The sequence below is a fragment of the Notolepis coatsorum genome (assembly GCF_963971535.1).
Source record: "Notolepis coatsorum genome assembly, chromosome: 1".
Taxonomy (NCBI): domain Eukaryota; kingdom Metazoa; phylum Chordata; class Actinopteri; order Aulopiformes; family Paralepididae; genus Notolepis; species Notolepis coatsorum.
This window is the reverse complement of record NC_140165.1, coordinates 300,020,827-300,039,381: the sequence shown is the minus strand read 5'-3', so window position 1 is coordinate 300,039,381 and position 18,555 is coordinate 300,020,827.

The window sequence follows — 18,555 nt, the reverse complement described above, 5'->3', positions numbered from 1 at the left end:
ACACGGAGGAAAAGAACATCGGGGTCGATGTGCGTAGCGTTTGTATATTTGTTAGATGTACTATATATATACTATGTGACTTTCATTCTGCTGGTTAGAAGACAAAAAAAAGTTAATAAGTGACGCATCCGACGTGTCAATAAGTGACTACTGATTACGAGGACACAGCCAGGGGCTGGCTGGTCGAGGACACGGGGATTCCCACGAGGAACGCGAGCCCTGGGGACTGTAGATGTTACGCCACAGTGAACACGTATCACGTAGCGGCCGTTTGGTTTAATGTCCTCCCCGGGGGATTGCTTACATGACGAGCGAGTTACCGTGACATGACGCTGACACCGAAAAAAGGTTGACATCACCGATGATCTCACCGCAGCGCTTGGTGTGACATTGACCCTGCTGTTCAGCCTGCAGGTTTTTTTTGTTTTTTTGGGGGGGGGGGGGGGTTTATTAGGAAAGATGGAAAGGATCAGTCGCCTCTGCAACGTCTCACCATGAAAGGAGAAAAAGACCCCCTTTTTAGGTAGATGGAGGATTATATACGGCTAAGACCATGTATGTCTGTAGGAAATGTGGATTGGGGGTCGGGGGCATTGTGGTCATAGCTTGAGGTTTCTCTCTGTCCTATTGGGGTTTATAGACTGAGTGCACATGCACACCACTCTTTTTCTTTTTAATGTGATCTCCATTCGCTTTCCCCTTCCCCTGCCACCATTGCACTTACTATACACTCCCAGGCCCTTAGCTGAGGGTTTAGATGTCTTAGAATAAACTGCTTTTATCTCTCTCTCTCTCTCTCTCTCTCTCTCTCTCTCTCTCTCTCTCTCTCTCTCTCTCTCTCTCTCTCTCTCACACACCACTCTCTCTCTCTCTCTCATACACCACACATCTGCAGCGTAAGCCACTCCCGCCCCCACATTCAAAGAGTAGTTCCTCACCTCAAAAGTTCCAGCTTTTTAATTAACTTTTTTTCTTCTCTTTTCTCTTTTCTTGATGCGCTTGGCAAACGTTTGACCGCGGTCAATGCGTAGAGCATCTGTGTGTGCCGCTGCACGCGCGCACGTGTCTCTTATAGAGGTTGTTTTGTAGCCGTCTATAACTACACGCCTCTCTGTATAAACAGCTTTTCTTAGCTACTGCTCTGAGATGGGAAGGACACGACCCGGGGAGGAAGGCTCTCTTCATCTGACTGTTCATAGGTATAGTACCCCCCCCCCCCCCCCTCGTATTCGATTGGTCGACTAACCAGGGGATTAGTTGACCAAGAGTTTATAATTTTTTTGTTATTGTTGATTACTTTGTTTTTAATGTTTTTGGTTTTTTTTTCATGCTGAATGAGTTATTTCCTGTAAAATAATAAGCACATGTCTGGCATTACAATGATATCCACAGATATGCTTTGGTCTATTGCTAAGCGCAAAATTTTTCGAAGAGGTTCTTCCGCGTGATTGTATTATTTTTGCAGCGGGACAATAATGTGGGGGAACACAATAATTGTTCTACAGATGTGTGGATTAAATCAACGGTTCTGTTAATTGACAAAATCCTATAGTTGATGAAGAAACAATTAGTTGAGGATGTTCTAGTTTTCTTTTTCAAGCAAGGTCTTTTTTTTCCTCTTTCCTTCAGTTGTTTTGCTCTTGTTTTTTTTCAATATTTTGTATTTAATTTCTTTGGCTCTGAGATTACAAAGTGGTGAAGTTATTTCTGTGCCTACTGCTGGCCTCCCTCCTTCAGATCACAAGTATGTCGTGCTCATATACATGGCAATAATGTTAATATGTCTACTATGCGTGAAAGCTAAGGCAGACATTGGATTCACATGTTCATACATACAGGACGTCGTGACCCCGATATCCCAACCTCTGTTTGAAAAGTCGTTGCCTTAGAGATGGTCTGAGAAATGCAGTATTGTAAGGATTTATGTAAAATGCTGTCGCTGTCACCAGCGAGGAGGACTGCCTTGTCCTTTTTTTCTTTTTTTTGTATGTCTTCCGTTTTTTTTATATTTAAGATTTTGTTGCCTTGTTTTCCGTACAGTGGAGTTGAATAAAGGTCGATGGTTATATGCCTTATACACAGATTAAGAAGACACATGTAACAGCTTGGTTACACAGCACCAGAAAAATCGTATTTAGTAACGTTTCACTGGGAATTGAGATTGGATATACTAAGCTGGCCAGAGTCCTAGAAAATATTATTGTTTTGTAAATATGCTGGCTGTCTTTTTTTTTTATTATTATATATTATTGTTTTTGTTTTCGTTGTCGTTTGTTTTGATAATTATTTTTTTTAAATGGTATTTTTTTGTATGAAGTCTAATGTTCAGAGTACTAGGTTATTGTACGAGCAGAGCACCTATCAGTTGATACACACCGAGTGTTCCTCTTTTCCTCAACCTTTCATAGTTCTCAAAAGAGTATGTGACTAATTATTTTGTACATTGTCATGTAAATAATTTGATTTCTCACAAGAATCACACACGAAAGAGGGTTAGATTGTATTTTGTTTCTTTGTTTGCAATAAAAGAGCATCCTTATTGCACTCGAATGGTTCCTCCGTCTCCCTTTTCTTTCGCCAAGTCGGTGACCTGAGGAGATCACGAGAGAGAGTGTTTCTCCTATAATAATAACTACTTGATCACTCTCTCTTTTTTACGGTCTTATCTGTATCGTTATACATCTTCATTTATTTAGAGGAAGACTGTGGACCGTGAACCTTTGATCTTCTAATGGGAGGGGGAGGGAGGGGGGGCAAGAAGATCCTATCCTTTAGGGCCAATACCAATCAGTCTCTGTCATCCTAAGCAGCCGCCACTGTCTACACCTGTGGTTGGAGCTAACTGAACCATCACGTCCAACCGCTGCAGTCAGCACCCTCTCCGTCACTGAGTTGGAAGGGTGCAACCATCACACCTGCATTGAGAGATAGATGGGTCTGAAGGTTGCTGACCACCCACACGTTCTCCATGTCACCTGTTCCCACCGCGTTTGGCCTTTTTTTCTTTTTTTTAAAGGGGCACTTCGCAAAAAAAACAATGCTGATTTCTTTTGCACATAATCTCACACACATCCAAAAGCTCCTAACAGTTTTGCAGCTTTTGAGAGGAAGTGAGTTTGAATGTTGCCACAAGTGATGTCATCGGGGACATTGAATCTTTGTGTTAATTACAGCTCAATGAAATGGAATGGAAAAGAAAGCTTTATGGTCATTCTACATTATATGGTAGCAGTCCCTATGAGACAAGGTATTGCTTTTTTTCATCTACATTCCACGATGCTGTAATTAACACAACACAAGGATTCTATGTCCCCGATGACATCACTGCCAGCCATATTCAAACTCATTTACTATTAAATGAACATGTGCCAAACTGTTTTGAGTTTTGGATGTGTGTGAAATGAATCAGCGTTTTCTAGGTGAAGTCAAAGGGAAAATGTGCTATACTTGCTTGTTAAAGTGAAGATGTGTTATTATGCTTAAACCTGTTATTGCTCATCCCCTTGGGTTATGTTGATCACACCCATCAGATTTCTTTGTCTTTCTAATTATAAACATTCCGACGCATCCCGTCAGAGTGATTAAAACAGGATACAGGCCCCTCTTTTAACAATAGCACTCAGAATCCAGGCCTTTGCCCCCTAAGTGCCTGTATGTAATCCTCTGCGTTAACCTGCATTGTGAGGTGGTATGAGGAGTATCAGTGTCTGTTGTTTACCAGTGACAATCTTGCCCCCCCCCCCCCCCCCCCCCCAGCCCAGATTAAGACCGGGAGGGGAAACCTGATACTTAATCTTCTTCGGCATGTCAGCCAGAAATCTCTCCTCTCTTACCCCACTTTCATCACTCGAGCGGCCACGCTGCCATGGCCCCCGAAACACACTCCCTCTCTCTTATATAGCGCTGTTGTCTGGCCGGGGTAACCCTGGCCTAATCCATCACTGTTACCCGTCTGCATGTTTGTGCAGGCTGTGCGAGTAAATAACGGTGTGTGTTGGTGGGCTTGGGTTGGCCTCTCGTTCTTCCCCCTTCTTAAGTCTTCCGCAGCTGTCTGTGAGGAGAGGTGCTTTTTTTTTTCACACTTAATGAATCCGTCAGCAAATGTGTTTTGCTTTGTTACCTTGTAAAACAGCGGCAGGCCCTTTCAACATTCTTAGTAGACCTCCTCCACCTACAAAGTCTCGATGGGCCGTAGCATCAAACTCTAACCTTTAGAAACTATTCTTGTAAAAAAAATAAAATTCCGTTTGCCATGTGCTATTTATTGAGATGTATAACATGGGAATATTGTGCCTAGTAAGCTGCTGTTTTGATATTTACCAGGTGCCAACAACGGGGGGGGGGCCGGGGGTGCAGATCTACGGGGCTTTCTTCATCATTTGTCTCGTTCATTTAAAAAAGGAGTCGAGAGGGAGAGAGAAGGCTACTTCTACCCCGTGTGCGCTCAACCTTCCCTTCCGAAAAAACACTGATTGTTAGCTAATGAACACGAGCAAGGCGCTGGGGAGCTAACATCAAAGGCCACAGCTGACATAGCTGAACAGACAAATTGTTTGAGCTCATGGGTTTGGAAATAATGAAATGCTGCAGAGGGTGGGAGAGCGGCGAGCAGTTACAACAAAAATGTTGTCACATGGCCTACTGGTCTCCCTCGGCCCCCTCTCCCCCGGTGTGAAGTGGGGTAGGCTGCGGGGCACCGAGCACCTACAGCACAGAGAGACCGCGGTGGGAGAGAGAGAGAGAAAAGCTCTCATCCCCATGCCCCTTTTGTCATTGCTCTAGGCCCCGTTTTAGTAGAGAAGGAGGCCCTCTTTCAGATTAACACATGGGCCAGCGCTGCACCCCTGACCGTGGGAGAGAGACCGAAGGGACCAGGGGAGACTGGGGGTGACGAGGTTCCTCTTACATCAGCAGAGAAGTCCTGTCTCCAGGGTGACTTGCCTCAATGCACTCCATAAAGCAGGCCAAGTCATGGAGAGGGTTTAGGCTTTGTTTTCCCACTGTTTTCCTCCATAAAAAGTCCCATTCCCACTTCTTTCAAGTGTTTGGCAGGAATATCATTCAGCGTACGGCCCCCCCCCCCCCCCCGAAATTGTGACTTAAGTTTACAATTTTAAGTTGGTGAGTCATACACTGTGATGTCAGAGAAGGAGGGTCGTACATTTTGTACATCTCGTGTTCTTTACCCTGTCCGTATTTTGTTTGAATCAAAGACGCCGCTTCATTCATGTTTTCGTGATGAAACGAGATGAGATTACACGTTTCAACTCTGGCGAAAACACGTCCCGACACCGTTATGAACGGTAGCCCCAACACGATCCACTTTGTGCTTTCATCTGATCCCCAAAATCGATATCCTGTGAAATCTAAGAAAACCCTTCCTGTAGACTGTGTATATAAACAGTGGGCAGAGGAAACAATGAAACCGCCTGTGCCGCTAGGAAGCGGCTCGTGGGGGCTGACACCAACATTCGTCTGACAGTGATATATTCAGGAGAAAAGAAATCCTGCACAGTCTATAGTCTGTAGTATACGTTTAAAATTGTTTGCAGGATAGAAGAAGAAAAAAAAACTAAACGTGAGGTTAGAAAACCGCGTGACAAAAGACCCCTTTGTTCCGGCCACCTCCTCTGCAACTCGGAGCAAAGACAATGGAGGTTTGTCATTGATGAGCCTCAATAGTGTTGCTGTAGGTCTCTGCTCAGAGGGCCATTCACCGGCTTGCCTGGATGAAAAGCCTGCAGTGTCTCTCTGCTGACTCACAGTTTGTCCCGGTGTGCAGGGAAACAACATCGAGGACAGTCTCCATCAGAGTGACTGTACAGAAATATACCGTGTGACCAACGACAACACAGCGTTATTCTCCGAGTTCCTAATCAACGAGCGATGGAGGTAGTGAGAATGTCCATAGGAGCGTTCTTCCATTGAGCGGCCAGGCTACGCACGGGTAAAACAAATTAACTCAAGAACCTTTGTCCCGGCTCTCTCAGGCCTGGCCTGCAATAGGCCAATTTTTTAAAACAAAGGCGTCCACACGTTAGGAGCGCAAGGGCCAGAAAGTTGCCTGCTTTCTGCATATCTAGAGTCAAAGTCCTTCTTATGGATCAGTCTCTAATTGGGTTCATAGGTTCACGGGGCTCTGATCATAATGGGTGGGCAGTCATCTTACAGGAACCTGATGGTGAGACCCCCACATCCCATTGTGAGACCCCCACATCCCATTGTATTGTTCTCCAGTGCTGCTGGAGCAGATATAATCTGCAATGAATTTTAATCCCCCCCTCCCACACCCCAACCCCCCAAACAATGCAATGTTCCCTGGGAAATGGCCATGGAATAAATGTGTGTGTGTGGGGGACGGGGGGGGACAACAATAACAAAAACACTTTATTTAGGTAGGAGGAACCCGTGGAGACTGAAATACTATGAGAATTTAACAGGATTTGTGGTGTTTCACTGGAAATGTGTGTACATGCAAAGTCAGTAAAGGTCCAGTGAATAGGAGACAATGTAGAAAATGCAAACATTTAAAGTCCCCATGAAACGGCTAACAGAATGCTATTTACATTTTGTCATTTAGCTGACGCTTGTATCCAAAGCGACTTACAAGTTCTGTACGACAAGTCAGCAGGAAGGGTACAAATCAAATAGTGCTGAAACATCGGTGCTGCAGTGTTGAGTGCATAGTAGTAAAGACATACTAGTATAGTAGGAAGAGTGCATGATAGTTTAACTCATTCACGGCCACTAGCTTTCGCCATCTGCACTGTTTGGCGCCAGCATTAATGACCATTTTAGCGATGTTTCCAGACCCATCATGTGTTCTGTATTATAGCTATGGAGACAATAGTATGGCTCATTTTACAGGCATTGTTCATAGTCCATTACTGACTAATCAGCTCATTTCTACACACTGTTTGTTACACGCTACACACTAAACATCGCCCCATTTCCGGAATAATCCAGTCTTTTTCCATAGATCGCGAGATATGACACATTATATGCAATAAGCCCAAATCGTTCTGGTTGATCCCCTGAAGCCCCAAATACTCCCAAATCAAAGGTATATAACACTGTTATATGTGTCTTCACAAAATCATCAGGAGGGGGGGTCGTTTTAACTCAAAACTGTGATTGTGTTTGTCGAGCATGTTTTACGTCCGGTAAAACACAAAACTGTGATTGTTAAAAAAACAAAAAAAATACTGAATACCTTAGCCAGAAGGTATTCCAAAAAGAATAATTCCAAGTTATCGCATCGCCATCACGATTACCACTGTATATGTCTATACCAGTGGAGGCCGGCCCATAGGGGGCGCTGGGGCGCCGCCTCCCCCTGGTAAAGAGAGCAGGAGAAGAAGAAAATGTTTTATTTAAATTTTTATTTTAGACCCCTAAAAATAAACTAAACATGTTTCAAATGAATAATATTTACTCATTTTAAGTATGTTTGTGTTTCAAATGCACAATAACGTTAATATATCAAATATAAATCATTGTTTTGTGATTCACATGACGTCACTGTCTCTCCTGATATAGAGGGTACCTCTAAAGCTGGGCGCATAGACATAGCGCGCACACTGTGCGCGTCACTGTATCATCACAGCCAATTAAATAGGTCAAGCAAATACATTTCGCCTATCAGTGCGTTCAAATATGATGTAATCGGGGCGCGTTTTTCTGGCGCTCCAAGCAAGCAGGGTAACTGCTGTGTTGTCACTCCCTCCACACAGAACGGAGAGTTTGCTAGCTTACTAGTAGCTACCATGGATCATGGAGGCAGAACATTCCAACCTCGAAAATGCAGGTAAATCCCTCAAAACAATACCTTTTGAGAGATGAACACTGGAGTGAAAGTTTCGACCTCATCAGCCTGATATCTCAATTCAGAAACAATCAACAGACAGAGGAAGACAATATACTCGTTTTCTAGCTGGTGGTAAGAAGTGTTGGCTACTTGGCTAACAAGAAGCTATATGCTAGCTGGATGCAGTCATGTAAATGCCGTATGTTGCTTTCCATTCCTGCTTTTTAAAACGATGGGGACAGATGCAACATGCCCATGGACTGTTACTGGAGTTTCTTTTTGAGTGGATTAAAAAAAATAATTATTATGGCTTGTGGACAGCTGAATATCTCGCCCCCTTCAACTCTTGTGATGGTAAGTCTATGTTTAATTTACGTAAGCTAGCCTTGGCTCTTTTAACAATATGCAAAATATGCTGTACTAACTGAAGTTATTCTTGGTATACTGTATACTAGGTGATCCTTTGCAGTTCCTTCTAATTTGTGTAAGGTTAGTGCCTGGGATTCCACGTCATGCTGTGTGTGTGTGTGAGAGAGAGAAAGAGAGAGATAGCGAGATAGAGGGGGATACTAATTAATTTTGCCGCGGGGGGGCATAACCCACGGGACAATATATTGGTAACTTGTTTCAAATGACAAGATATACCTCTGTGATTATTATTGTACGAATCTGAATACGGGCGTGCGGGTGGGATCATGCACAAATATATTACAGTGATAATACGCTGCTCCCGAGCGAGCGAGAGAGAGAGAGAGATTTGAGATCTGGGCGTGCATGTTTGTGTAGGCGCTATTGGAAACGTGGCTGCATTGACTGTGATTGATTTCTGGCAATGGTGATAGTTGTACTCTACCTACTTAAATATTCGTACATTGTGGTTTCGCCGAAGCTCTGACGTGCACAGTAGGCTACTCAGTGTGTGGTCTCGCCAATGCGTGCACGCGTGTGTTTGTGTGTGTGTGACATTGTGATACCTCGGTACATGTTTGCAAAATGTTTGGTATAGCGCCCCTCCTGGAGAAGAATTCACCAGCCGCCACTGGTCTATACTCGTTTATATGGGAAATACGCTTCAGGCAACACAATTTTGAGGCGATCGCTGTGTATTTCTGTTCAGGCAGGAGGAGGAGCCCTTGCAAAAAAAAATAAAGGAAAACATGTATCCACACCAAGCCATTCCAGTTCAAAGGTAGGCGATACTGCCACCTGGTGATATTCGATCGTCATTGCAATTCCAACGTAGGTAGATGAATCATAGACACCTGATGGCTCTGGCTGACCGTATAGAACGGGGATCAAAGGAAAAGATCAAAGGATCAAAACCCGAGATTACCCGACTATACTCAGGTATTGCCGTGAAAGAGTTAAGAAAGTAAGGTTAGTGGGTTGAATTTTTTTTTTATTGAATTCAATTTATATTGATTCCACATATTTATGTGTTTCCTGTAAAAACAGGAAGCTAGGGAGATTGATTAGCATTTATAGTAGCCAATAGTGCTGAATGTGCATTACGGTCAACCCATTAGCTAGCAAGCTTATGTTGGCAACATAGGTTAGCAACATTACGCAACATTAGCTAGCGAGCTAACATTGAACATTTGTTAAATAAAAGAGGCCGAGTGCTAGCTCAGTTACAATGTGCTGTAAATGTCATTCTAGAAAGCATTTCATTGGACGCAAAATTAGTATACGCCCCTGTGTGCTGGATGACTCTTTCCAGGAAATTACAAACATCAATTTGATTTCACGGGGCCTTTAACAATAACAGAGTAGATAGAGGCATCTGGGTAGTGTAGAGGTCCAAGTGCTCGCCTAGAGACCCACATTCCTGGTAGGGAAGGTTAAAAAAAACAAGTTGACAAAAGGCTAAAAGAAACCAGTCAAGTCAATAAAATCAATAAAGTTAAAGTCAATAACTAAAGTTGACCACCGTGTTATCAATGACTCCTTCAGTCTGTCTGCACGCCTGGTGGTCTTTATTAAGAGACCCTCTATGTTTGTTTCACCTGGCCTGCGCCTGTCAAGTCGCGGACTGTTGAGGAGCAAACACCTGTGTCTTATAACTCCACATACCCCAACCCCCCTTTCCCCCTCCCTCCCCATCCCCCGAAACAAATGTTCTGTTATGGCCTTGATGCAGTCTGACAGCAGTGCCTGCCTTCCACTCTCCGCCCTGCTCCACCACCACCAACCGTGCGCCTGTGCACGTGACAATAGACATCATATGACTCCTACCAACAGTGTGCCGTCAAAGCTCACCAGCCAGGAGAGAGAGAGAGAGACCACCACCTGAGCTTGTTGTTGCCGAATGTACCAAAAACCTTGGAACAGCTGAGCGGTTATAAAACCATGAGGTACCGCCGCGGCTAGTTCTCTGCTAGCTCGGCCCTGTTGATAATCCATCAGGTCTTGTTAGTGTCGCAGTGCATTTATGTGAGCAGTTGTATTTATCAAAAGGTGGAATCTGTAACGCCGGTCGAGCGATGGCGTCTAGGTAAAAAGTATTGCACTTTGTTTAGATTTTATTTGTTTTGGTCTGACGTGTGAGTTGGAGTTTCTCCAGACCTCTCTTGGCAAAGTCAATACCAAGTGGGGCTCTCTTGACTAGAGGGCACTGTTTGACAACATTAAAGATTCTATCTCTAAGGCAGACATGCTGCACGTCAGACAATAGCGTAATGCATTTAGCATGGCTTGTGTTTGATACGTTGATAAGCCTTTTATAAGGAGTCCTTTGTACGTCACGGAGGACTGAATTGGTAAGCTGTTCTGAGAGAGAACGCCAGACGTGTTTTAGCTTTCTACTGAAAACATCTTTTTCTGTACCAACAGTGTTAGTGTTATCTGATTTATAGGTATACTTTACAGTCAAAGCAGATAGCATATTCCCCCTATCTAGTGAATATATGTGCCTATTGCTCATCTCTAAACAACATCCTCCTCCTTCTCCTCAAATAAATGTCAAGATACTTTATGTAACAGAAGTCTTTTCCCAGGCTGTGTGTTTTTTTTTTTAAGATTTATTTATATAGTTTCAAGTCGCCGCCGACATCGGTTGAATTCCTCGTGATCGCCGGGCTCTTCTGTGTCAGAGGCACTTTGAACTTCATTAAACACAACCCGCGATCATACACACGGCGCAGATGACAAAAGCCAAATACAGACAAAGGGAGCCGAAAAATACCATTGTTCCACAACAACACAGAAGTGTGTTCCCGGGGGAGAGGGGAGGATGAGGTGAAGCACAACTCTTGTCAAACTCAATAAATTGCAAAGTGAAAAAGGGAGAGGGAGAGGGAGGTGTTGGGGAGGGAGGGGAGGGGGGTACAGGAGGCCCATTTAGAAGAACAGCGTGAAGTCCTAATTATGGAGAATTAATGCCGACCGGTGCTCGGCTCACGCTGCGACGGTCAGGAGACGGAGGCCGCTGCGCCCCCGCTGCCGGGGAGGAAGGAGAGGAGACTGACCCGGCCTGGGTTTACAGGGAACCTCTCAGGTGGGAGAGGAGAGGCATAACGGGACATTTCCACCGTCTCTGCCAACAATGGAGGCTGATATATTCCATCGTCTGGATCATTAGGTAAGAAGCTATCTTAGGTATTTTCCTGACCCCTTCGTTTGGCCAGACGTAGGAAAGAGATGAATATTACACTTTTTTTCTTTCCCCTCCACCATGTCTCTCCTGTCAGGTCGTACCTTCATGCGCACTTGAGTTGATAGGCAATAATGACCCCCCGAGATGCTCCCCGCTGACCAATCCCATGCTTAGTACTTGTGGTTCAGAGCGGGGGGGGGGGGGGGGGGGCAGACCGGAGGTAGTGAGGAGCTCCAGTTACAGTAGTAAAGGGTGTGATGGTGTGAATATGAATCAACTTTGAACCTTGACCTTTATGTCCCCCTGCGCTATCAGGCTTGAAGCGTGTCCCTTGCGGCTGTCAGGTTTACCCCACGGCGTCAGAGACGTTTCAGGGTAGTGCGTGAATTAAGTACATTAAGGGCCTAGGCATATTTTGTATTATACATATTTGCAGGGCTGTGCACAGACATCTTGGGGGGCAGTGGCCCCAAAAAAAAAGAACTCTATCCACAATCACACGCTGTGTTAAACATTTCTATGGTGTCTTTTTTTGTCTATAGCCTACTACTATAGATTTCCAAATGTATATTTAACCTCTTAACCATTTGTAGTGTGACAGTGAAAGTGTTAACCATTTGTAGTGTGGTAGTGATAGTGTTAACCCTTTGTAGTGTAGCAGTGAAATGGTTAACCCTTGTAGTGTGGCAGTGAACGTGTTAACCCTTTGTAGTGTGACAGTGAAAGAGTTAACCTTCTGTAGTGTGGCAGTGAAAGGGTTAAGCCCAGGGGTGCAGTCGTAATATCAGAACTGCCTGGACGCCACGTGCACGCGCATTCATGTTCCCTCGCGTGTGCACAGACCAGCTCAAGCAAACCCCCCACAGGGCTTGTATTTTGGTCTTGCACTTCTCTTTCTTTGTTATGCTATGCAAAGACTAAGTGCCCGGTACTTGGTGCACGGCGCGACAGTACAGTGAAAGTTGTGAACGCATTTTTGTGTGCGCGCGCGTGCACATCCGTGCCCGCACTTCTGCTCAGCGAACTGCTAGGACGGCGTGGTACCGAGTGGTACCACCACTGCATCACTGGTTAAGCCAGAGCGGTCCGGTACTGGACCGCAAATTACATCATGTCATAAATTCATCTCTACAGAATCAATGTATGAATTAATGTTGCGTTTATTTTTCAAATGTAGCCAAGAGTAAAGACCCTAACCCTGTCAAAACAGCAGTCGTGTATATTTTTAGCATTACATTTGTTTACCACTGAGTTTAACTGTTATTAGTGAAATATAAGATTATAGAAATCACAGGGCATTCGGTCGGAAACCGGCGCATATTGACGCGAGGAAGTGGCGCAGCCAAAAATGAGTGTAGTCTTTTGAAGGAAGAGACCCAGGGCTTTCAATGGGCCTTCGAATTTCAAAAAACTACACAGCTCATGCCAGCCTCTGTCAATCATCTTTTTTTCTTTTCTTTTTTTTTATCCACTTTTTCTCCCCATTTTCTATTTTTCTCCCATCCCAATTTCGTATTATCCAATTCTTCCCTCCCCTTTCTTGAACGTTGCTAGACTATGCCTCCCACTGGTCGGCTGTAGTGAGGATAGAAGCCTTGCATCACGTGTCCCCTCCGGTACACGAGGAGGCAGCCTGTCGCATCTTTTCACCGCAGCAGCTCGAACTCTCAGTGGCGAGGAGTAACACGTAGGAGGCTCACGCTGCCCCCGCTACTTCCTGTTTCCGCCGTACCGGCGTCACCCAACCGACCTGTAGGAGTCGCTGTCCACAACGTCCAATCCCCACCCACCGGCTTTCCCACCCTCTAACACTGCCAATTGTGTTAGTATGACGGCCGGCCAAGCCGGTAGCAACGGCGAGATCTGGGCTCGATACCAGCGTATCCTGTGTTAGTGGCGAGCGCCTTGCCCACTGCGCCACTCAGCCGCCCTCCTCTGTCAATCATCTGACTTCTGGATTTACTTTTTAATTTCTGTTATTTTTCAGGATTATCTCCCACAAACCTGAACGTTATTGCCATAAAACAGAACGCAGTTAGTTTATCTACCTTTCTGTGAAACAAAAAATGGCGTTGCAATCCGATGAAAAATGGCGGAGAAACTTACAGTAGATTTCATTCACGGTTTTTGCTGCATGCCTGGTGATACTAAATCCAGATTGAACTCTGCCATTGGAAAGGGGAGATTTGACCCGATCCATAGATGTGTGACTTGGCCACAATACGGTCATTTATAGGCCTGATATTCTATATTCCATAATCATATTTCAAATAGCATGTGTCCGGATGGCAGAATTCAGTACTGTAAACCTTATGTTTAATCATCTTCCCTTTATTCATTTGCTTAGATTTTTTTGTACACTTGATTTCAAGAAGGTGCTGAATGAGCTCAGTGGCAGTTTTCATGTCTAGAATAGATAGAATTGATATTCTCCTTTGGTTCATTAGAATTTACTCAAGCCTAGTAACAGACATAATATTTCTGACACTGGGAATACATTCCCTGAGATCCATAGATGTCCCTAGATACCAAGAACATGCAAATGGTCCATGTAGAAGTGGAGCAATCTTCCATTTACTTATTTTTAGGCAGATTTTCAGAAAATAGGCCTTGGGCTTAAGAGGTTATATATATTAATATATATTATATTAAAATTATATATACAAGCGGGCAGAAAACTGGCAATTTTTGAACTCGAACTTGAGGACTGCATACTTTTTTTGCAAACCAAAATAACATACTTTATACTTATAGCACATGCATCTCTTTTGAAAGAGGACATTCTGAAGTTTCTGATTCCAGAAAAGAAATTCACTTTTAGTGCTAAGGTAATTGAGTTACATAGGTCTGAACTTGAGTTGTAAAAAAATGTGTTACTCAAGTTTTTCTGTAGTAGTTAGTAGTCCAGAGGTAGTATTTCCCCAGAAGGTGGTATGGCTTACAAATCCAGACGGAGCCATAGCCTGAAGCCTTATGTAGTACATATCCAAGTTTCATAAAGATCCATTCAGAAATGAGTGATTAGGAGTGATTTCGGTAAACTGTGTACAAAGAAAAACTCCGTTTTCTCATAGACTTCAATTCATTCAGCTGTTTTGCTCTTCCTGTTTTCGTGTTTCTTCGTGTTTTTTTTAATTTTTATTTAGATCCCCATGTGGGGTATCATTGGTTACAACGATCCACAATAATTTTTTAGATCGGATCTAGATTGACGGAACTACTACAGCCTGAGTCGGGAGTGGTATTTTGCGCAATACCGTGTACTTTGCACAAGCCTCAAATACCGGCATGTAACTCGAGAACCGCTGAACGGATTTCGTCGGATTTTATCGCTATCGACAGGCAACAAATAAGCCTTCAATTTGATAATATTGTATTACAAAATATGCACACCAGAGCCACTAGGGGTAGCCAAACTGCCGGTTGCAAACATCCGAAAAACGTCCCATATGAGGGACGTTGCAGCTTAAGAGGTTTTAATTCAACCAAAATAAGAGTACTTTTTGACTCTGAGGCTAAAAGGGCTGGGGCTCAAGCCCCCCTTGGGCCCTGTCTGTGCACGTACCTGCTGCATATATGGATGGAATATTGAGGACATAGTATGTTGAAAGGAGCCCAATTTTGACTTATATTTCATAAAACTAAAACTGATTCATTATGAGACCACATAGGTTACGAGACCATAATAGTATATAGGCTAGCTGTGGCTATGATGTCTCGTGTCTCGTGGTAACATTAGAAAGAATAAATACAATGTGGCGGCACTCTTTTGGATAGAGTTTGACCTGGTAATAAATTCTTCCATGGCTGTGTTACCTGGAGGGGTCATGAATTGGTGCAACTGCAGCCATGACGATGCACTTTCATTTCAGCCATGCTAGTAATCCCAGAATGCAATAAAACGGTCTGGGCCCCGTGTCTGGCTCCAGTCAGACCCGCTTTATTGACAAAAAAGGTTTTCGACCCCTAGTACCCAATATTGTTAAGGGTAATGCGAGGCTGAAAATAGACGTTTAGTGCCCCTCTCCGTCTCTCCCTCGAAATATTGGACGTCATTAAGGAGATGTGGGACGAGAATGAGTCACTAATTATATAGGAGACATAGTGGAATGTGTTTTAATGAGGGACTGCATCCCAACCAAACCAGGACACCATAATTCTGTCACTGGGGACAGAGGTCATAGCAAATCTGGTCAGGCTTTGTTTTTGTTGGCAACCAAAGTTGTGCAGAGTTGTGTCTTTTCTGAGTGGAGTTTTCATTTCATAGTAGGATCCTAAAGTAAGTCCACTGTACTCCTTCTGAACCAGATGTTCTATTCTCGGAGACTTTGACAGCAGCTTGAGGACTTCTAAATACACAATCTCCTGGTGAAGTGGTAATCTAGAATCTGAAAACTACACTTTCACTGATAATTGTTTAGATTTAGTTAATAATGCTGTCAACACAGAGGTGTCCCTGCGCCCATTGCTCTCATTGGGTGACGTCTTAACGTTTTCTTATGTTCTTTCAACAAATCTAATTCTTTATTTCATTTGTTTTGGATATTGCTGCTGTCGGGTGGAAACCTTGTATCTCCAAGAGTTAACTTTTCAGCAATTGACCTATTCACACAGCGGCCATTTTGCAGTTATATCATGCTCTGGTTGGGATATCTTTCCACCCTGTTAAAGAAACCCCAACCTGACTATTACATAAGAATGAAATGGCCACCGTATGAATATGGTCAATGAAACTTGCTCACAATGTATAGAAAAACATTGGAAAAGTCAAAACAAGGGGGAAAAAAATCACCAAAATTGTATATATATATAATATAACTTTGTCATTATCAGTTTCTGGAGCCACAGCAGAGAATGTATTGTGCATCCATGCTGAAAAATGTGAAACCATAAAATATACTGTGGGTTGATGATTTCAAATGCCTCCCATTTCATTATGCCATTGACAGAGTCACTGAAACACAACCCTACCTTATTAAACTCATTCCCTACATCTCATAGTTTCTTTCTATGTGAGTTTTCAAAGTCAAAATGTCCGCCCAAACTTTTCACCATCATGCAATAAACTAAACGTAATCACCTGGTGAGTTGCATGCCGTCTCGTGACTCGAGGCATACGACTATAACATAACCTTTAAAGAGCTCCGGAGATTGTTTCTGAGGGATATTTTCTCCCTATCTTTAATGCTGTGTTTCGTCTGGGGAATAATGGATTTTGTGTAGTTCTCAGATGAGGTGGGGGGAGGGGTGGCTGTGTGCCGTGCATCAAATCCCCTTCCGTCTATATCTGGTGTGGCGCCAAATCCTCCAGTCACTGACATTTCGCTTGACATTCAGGTGACTCCGCACTAGACCAGATCACGGCTCCTTTCTTGTCTGTGCATTTTCTCTCTCAAAAGTCCCTTCACGCGGCCCTATTGCCACAATGCGAGACCAAAATGTTTAAAAAGTTATGCTTTATCGATAAGGGATAAGGAATGAGACCATGCTCTTCATTTCAAACCTTTATTTAAACTCGAAAGGCGACTGAGGTTTCCCTCATTTACAGTCACGTCGAGTGTACATACAAATAAAAGGCAAATAAAATCATAACAATAAAACAACAAGGTGAGACAAAAGTAAGGATAATAAATCAATTAAAACACGTACAACTTGATTGGCTGGTTGGAAATCAAGGTTTTAAACTTGGAGAGTTCATTCCATGAGCTCAGGGCGTCATAGTAAAATGCAGGGGTGACGCTTATAATACAAAGGGGGGCAATGTAGAAGGTTGCACATTGTATAACATCGGAACATGTTACTTTAAGAAGTGGACTATACTAGTGGCGGCTGCTGACCAAATTCTTTGGTGAAGCACAAATTATTATATTATATGTTAAATTATATTTTTAAAACATCCCCCAATGTGTGTGTCAGTGGTGTCTGTGAGTAAAACATATTGGGGAGGACGGGAGAGATAAAAAAAAAATTAATAAAGAAGTACAGACACACAGTGTGGTTATGAAGACAGCAGACAGACACTACAGTTAAAGACAACAGGCACTAGTAATAAATACCTTGGTGTTTACAGAATCTGGCTATGGGGCGACAATAACGTGGTCAAGAGGCATGGTTTCTATCTTTAGCCTTTAAGCGGCGTGGTTTATTCATTCACATGGTATGAGCAGCAGCACATGAGTTATCCTCTCACTGAGAGGCTGGTGGAGAAAGAGGTAGAGGGGGAGGAGGCATCTCTATTTATACTTGCCACCTGGTGGTATCAGGAGTGGCTCCGCCTAGAGCGCCCTCTAGTGGAAACAGTTATATATGCAGTTAGACAGTTACTAACAATCCTACATAGAACCTCTAACTTTAACACTCCCATTTAGGGTTGTATTAGCATACTGGATAACTTCTCCGAAAAACATTTTACAAAGGATACAATCCAAAACATCAAAAGAGTATGGCAGTCAATATTTACAACATGACCTCTGCAAATCTCTTCAATTTCTATTTGGAACAGGTTTCCTCATAGTGTCTGCTACCATGTCGTCCGTTTGGACAATAAATCAGTGTCATTCTTTCTTCTCTGATGACAGATCTGATGAGATGATATTTTATATCGACATGTTTACATCTATGTCAGCACACTGGGTTCCTAGCAATCACAATGGTTCCCTGGTTGCCCTCATAAACAACAGTCTTCATATATACATAGGTGTCCATCACTTCGAGTAGTTGTTCTAGATAAACACATTCCTGTATTGTCATAGCTAGAAACATACACTCGGCTTCACAGGTTGATAGTATCACTGTGGGCTTTAAGTCCTAAAACCTTGCTGCCCTTTCTGAAACACAGCTGTTCGTCTGCTGCACCTTTGGGATAACGAAAAACATGTTTTTGACGTAGTTCAATGCTTCTCTGTGGGGTCAGCAAAATACTGTGACAATTTTGTACTCACTACAAAACATAGGTCAGGGCGAGTACAGGTTGTCTAACAAATGAGGCTACCCACAGCTTCTCTATACATCTCTTACATCAGTCAAAACAACTCAGGATCTTTTCCACATAATTAAATCATTTAGAACATGGTAAGTCATCCACCTCTGTATTTAAACATGGGACCCATTTCTGTATTTAAACGTGGAATCCACTCAGGTATTTAAACCTGGA